This window comes from Macrotis lagotis, chromosome 1 (genome assembly GCF_037893015.1).
Source record: "Macrotis lagotis isolate mMagLag1 chromosome 1, bilby.v1.9.chrom.fasta, whole genome shotgun sequence".
In the NCBI taxonomy this organism is placed as follows: domain Eukaryota; kingdom Metazoa; phylum Chordata; class Mammalia; order Peramelemorphia; family Peramelidae; genus Macrotis; species Macrotis lagotis.
Genome location: NC_133658.1, coordinates 457,901,298 through 457,907,019, shown reverse-complemented (window position 1 = coordinate 457,907,019; position 5,722 = coordinate 457,901,298). Strand labels below are relative to the sequence as shown.

Here is a 5,722-nt window from a genome sequence, read left to right as displayed (position 1 = left end):
ATATGGTTCTCTATAATCATACTCTCAAGTTCTGTTTTAAGGAAAGAAATATTAACTAAATATACAAGAAGAAGGATGACCTTTGGTCTATCTTAAAATTATTTCAAAGAGAAATTAATTTCGAATTAAAGATTTTTGAGTCATTATTTTAACATTAGCAAAAGGTTAAAACTTTTATTTGGATACTCTTTATATGGATATTTATATTTTATATGGATAGTCTTTATTCCAAAATGATCACCAAATGTATGTTACAAGTTCAAGTTAATTTGGCAATCTTTAATGCATTCATTATTGTAGTGGAACCCTTACTGAAGTTTATTTTGTTAAATGGAGCAGCATCCTCCAAATGTATGATTAAAAGGAATAAAATGTATAAAACCAAAACTAGATTTCTATTTGTAACTGGATTTTCTGTGTATATCAACACGACAATGGGCAAGTCAAAATGTGATTTAGGAAGTTCCAGAATTTCATTTTTCTAGGAATGAAAAAGACCTGTTTAAAATGTTAAGACGCAGCGGGCCCCTGGGCCGGAGCCGTCCGCAGGCCCCCGCCAGCTTGGAGCCGGGCAGTGCGGCTCCTTCTAAAGCTTCCTCCTCCCTGCGCGGCGGGTCTCGATCCCTTTTCCAGTCGAACTCGCCCTTCGCGCGGAGCCCTAACTCAAGATGGCGGCGCCAAGGCTACACTCCAGGAAGAGGAGACGGGCCCCGTGATCCTCCTCCCGCCTCGCCGCGGGAGGCGGGCGAGGGGTGGGGCGAGGCCGGCGGCCGCAATGCATGCCGGACACCTCCGGGCCGGCCGGTCCGCAGACCCGCGTCTAGGTCTGGGGAGTGAGAAGCCGAAGCCACGTGAGGCAGGAAGACTCGCGGGAGTTGCCGCCGGCCGCGCCTCGGGGCCGCGAGAAGCTACGAAAGGCCACCTCCCCGCCAAAACCATTCGCTTTTGAAGAGGAGAACTTAGCCAAATTATATTTCATAGAAATTTAGAGCTTAAAAAATGCAGTCACAATCAAGTATATGCAAGAAATTTGGAAGATCAGGTAGGTTCTTTGGAGAACTAGCTCCTTCTGTAGGTTTCTCTACTTCATGTTACTTTCATAACCAGAAGAAGAAAAAAAAACCCTTATCAAGAGGTTGACCAAAACAAATACTCTAATTTAATAAGTTCTATTGTGTCAACCAGAATTAGTTCTCAGACACCAGGATCATTGATCCAAGAAGATGATTTTATTATATGGACCTGTGAGTAAATGTAAGGCCCAAGATCAAGAATCAGGACCAAAAGTTACAAAAATATAATTCTTTTTCTCAATCCAGAAAAAAGAAATGTATCAAAGACTCTAACTGATTCCTCAATTCCTTTGAAAATCCCCTTACAAAAGAATAAAATACCTAATGTTTTGAGAATCCTTCAACAAACTATGACAGCAAAACAAATCTTAAGCCTAGGAAGGTGGAAACAGCAAATGATTTTGGAACTGGGAGAGGATGGCTTTGCAGAATATACTTAAGATATTTTTTTACAAGGGAAACACTTCCATGAAGAATTAGAAGCCATGCTTTCATCCCAAGAACAATTAAAGGAATTAGATGAAAAAACTATTGGCTCTGGCTATGTGGCAAGTGTCAAGCATGTCCTAAAAGACCTAAGTGGAGTAAGAGCACTAGAAAGTGCCGTTCATCATCAGACCTTCAAGTACCTGGGCCTAATAGATTGTGTAGCTGAATATCAGGATAAGCTGTGTGTGATTGACTGGAAGACATCAGAGAAACCAAAGCCATTTATTTATCCAGAACATATTTGACAACCCTTTACAAGTGGTACCCTATGTTGGAGCCATTAACCATATCAACTATCACTTTGAGGTCCAATGTGGTTTAATTTGTGGTGGCCTACAAAGATGGATCCCCTGCTCACACCCATTTCATGGACTCAGAGCTCTGTTCTCAATACTGGTCCAAATGGCTACTTCAGCTAGGAAAATATTCAGAAAAAGGAAAAAACCAAACTTCTCCAAATCCTGGCTAGGATAGAGGATATTATTCAAGGACCTTTTAACCTATCTCATAGTTTGGGGAAAATGATGCTTCTGTAATTTAGTGAATTATAGAATTAGTGATTTCACTATTAGAGGTACTCCCTCCAACTCATTTATCCCTTTGCTATCTAACAAAATCTAAGAGTGGTGATACTTAAATGTGAAGTATTTTTAATATTGATAATGGATACCATATTATTACCAGCAAAGAGAGTTATTTTTAATTATGAAAATATGACACTCCAGTCAGTTCACTGCAACTGAAATGAATGAAAGCCTAGAAAACTTTTCAATTGAAGAACTGTCCATCAATACAAGAAAAACCAGGTATAACATTCTATTTCCCTGAAAAGAAAGAAAATAAGATTGAACAAAGACTTGATAATCTTGGACTGTATTGTAAAGCTTTTTTTTTTTGTAATTTTCATTCTGAGCATTAAAGGACTATATCCTAATGTGCCCAAAATTAGAAGCTCAAGAAGTCTTTGTTGATAAAATTTAGTGAACAAAGCCTATGCCTAGGTAATATTTGTATTTTTCCTAACTACAAATGACCAATAATAAAACTTGTAAACTGTGAAAAAAAAATCTTATGTTAAATTCTTTCACCAGAAAGGAAAATCTCAACACTGGATTTATCTCTAATCTGGATTGAAGAGAAACCTCTGGAACAACATCCGAAGACACAGAACTGCATCACTTGGCTCCAGAAGAAATGGACCTGAATTTTCCTGTGCTGATTTATGGTTCTTATCAGTATGATCTATATAATCAAAGGGGACTATCACCTTTTGATCTCTGTAATTTGACCTTTTTGATATTGCAATTGTATCACCCACTTTTTTTATACTGTTATGCACTTTAATATTGCCTGATCATATTTCTTGGCAACTCTAGATCCCAAAGATATGTCATTCTCCCTCCAATATACCCATCATTTCCCTAAATCTTTATTGGATTGATCTACAAATGACATTAGAATTTATCTTTATCAAAATGAGGAAATGCCTAATTTTAATCTATATTTTTTCTATTTTTTAAAATTTATATGCTCATTTTGTACAAATTTTTTTTACATTAATAAAATATTCTTGTTTACAAGTAAACACAATACCCCTCCTCCCCCATGAATATAGATAGACTTGCTTGGGCAAAAAAAGTAAAGGGGAGAGAAAAAAATTAAAATTAAAAAATAATAGTAATAATTGTAGGTATGGCCAGGTGGCGCAATGGATGAAGCACCAGCCCTGGAGCCATGAGCACCCGAGCCCATATCCAGCCTCGTAACCCAACAATCACCCAGCCATGTGACATGCAAACCACCCGATCCCCACTGCCCCTGCAAAAACCAAAAAAAAAGAAAAAAAAGACCCCAAATAAAAGAAAATAGTAATAATAGTAGGGGTGGCTGGGTGGCAGACAGAGCATTGGCCCTTGAGCCAGGAGCACCTGGGTCTAAATCCGGCCCCAGACACCCAAAGATCACCCTGCTATGTGGCCCCAGGCAGGCCATCCAGCCCCACTTGCCCTGCACCCTCCCCCAAATAATAATAACAAAAAATGTGCTTGAGTCTTTGTTCCAACACCAACAACTCTGTCATGGGTGGATCTCATTCTTTATGATAAATCCATCACAAAAGTTACTTCCATATTTTTCCACCCTTGCCATTGCTGATCGCAACTCCCTCCTTTCTTATTTCTCCACTACCATGTACTCTATTTTCTCTCTCCTTTCGCTCTGACTCTGCTGTAGGGTCGTTGACTGGCTCAGCAGACAGATCCCTGGTCCTGGGGCCAAGAAGCTCTGAGCCCCAATACCACCCCTTAGGCCCAGAATCCACCTGGCCCTATGGTCCTGGGCAAGCCCAATCCCAGTCCCTTGCAAGAAGTAAGAAAGAAAATGTGTTATATCTGACCACTCTCCTCCCATGGTCCATCCTCTCCTCCTTTATTCACATCCCCACCCCTTCCCTCTACTCCCCCCTCTCCTCCAATCTCCATGCTTCACCTGAGTCCTGTATCTGAAGATCAAACCTTCTGTTCAGCTATGGCCATTCCAAAAGGAACATTTGAAATTCCCCTGTTTCATTGAAAGTCCATCTTTTTCCCTGGAAGAGGACATTCAGCCTTGCTGGGTAGTTCATTCTTGGCTGCATTCTAAGCTCTTTTGCCTTCTGGTATATTGTATTACAAGCCCTACGAGCTTCCAATGTAGTTGCTGCTAAGTCCTGTGTGATCCTGACTGCAGCTCCATGATATTTGAACTGTGTCCTTCTGGCTGCTTGTAATATTTTCTCTTTGACTTGGGAGTTCTGGAACTTGGCTATAATATTCCTAGGGGTTGTTTTTTTTGGGATCTCTTTCTCAGGGAGATGGGTGGATTCTCTCCATTTCTATTTTGCCCTCTGCTTCTAGAATATCAGGGCAATTTTCCTGTAGTAATTCTTTGAAAATGATGTCAAGGCTCTTTTCCTGATCATGACTTTCAGGTATTCCAATAATTTTTAAATTATCTTTTCTAAGTCTGTTTTCCACATCAGTTGTTTTTTCAATGAGATATTTCACATTTTCTTCTAATTTTTCATTTTTTTGGTTTTGAAGTATTGATTCCTGATTTCTGGTAAATTCATCAATCTCCCTGAATTCTATTCTTTGTATGAAGGATTTGTTCTCCTCAGAGAGTTTTCTTATCTCTTTTTCCATCTGGCCAATTTTGCTTTTTAAAGCATTCTTCTCCTCAATAACTTTTTGAACTGTTTTATCCATTTGACCTAAGCTGGTTTTCAGCATGCTATTTTCTTCAGCATTTTTTTGGATTTCCTTGACTATGCTGCTGACTTCATTTTCATGTTTTTCCTGCATCTCTCTTCTTTCTTTTCTCAGTTTTTCTTCCAACTCCCTCATTTGATTTTCAAAGTCTTTTTTTGAGCTCTGTCATAGCCTGAGCCCAATTTCTGTTTTTCTTGGAGTCTTTAGATACAGGAGCTTGTGCTTCCTCATCTTCAGACTGAGTATTTTGATCCTTCTTGGGCTCATTTGCAAAATATTTCTCAATAGTCTTCCTTTTGTTTCTCTGCTTGCTCATTTTCCCAGCCTGGGCCTGGTTTTGGGGGTGCTTCCTGAGCTTTTGGGACACTCCCACAAGGGTCTCAGTGTATGAGGCTCTGTTCTCCCTCCTGGTCTGTGAATGACCATAAGCATCCCCCTCTGCCATGCGGCTGAGGTGGGGGGGGGGGCCCTGCTGTTCTATGGGGGGCCTAGACTGCGATCAGGATCTGAATATGGTCAGAGCCCCAGAGTCCTGTTCCAGGGGCAGAGGACCGACCTCGAAGTTTCTCTTCACTCCCCTTCCTCAGCTCAATGGGCTCATGCCCTAGGGGTTCCTGCTTACTGGCTCCGCCTGCTCCTGTTTCAGGCTCTGGGCTGCAGAAGGACCAAGCTGCTAGCTGTGTGCCCTGAGGGCTGGGCTCCACAATGCTCCCTCTGGCAGAGGTCCCCTGCTGTTCCCCCACTTTGTGCCCGAAGCTCCTTGGGGTGCAGCTCTGGAGACTCCCCCGCTGCTGTGAGCCAAGGCTCCCAGCGCCCTGGGGCTGCCACCAGGAGGCTGAAGTTCTTTGGCTCTGGCGGGCCACCCCTCTGGCAGGCCGCCTCTCTGATCCCAGGGAGCAGAGCCTTTCTGCT

General features: G+C 41.6%; 1 pseudogene; it reads left to right on the top strand.

The window, feature by feature from the left end:
* Positions 1 to 999: 999 nt before the first annotated feature.
* On the top strand, positions 1,000 to 2,031 carry LOC141504635 (mitochondrial genome maintenance exonuclease 1-like; annotated as a pseudogene).
* The last annotated feature ends 3,691 nt before the right edge of the window (positions 2,032 to 5,722 follow it).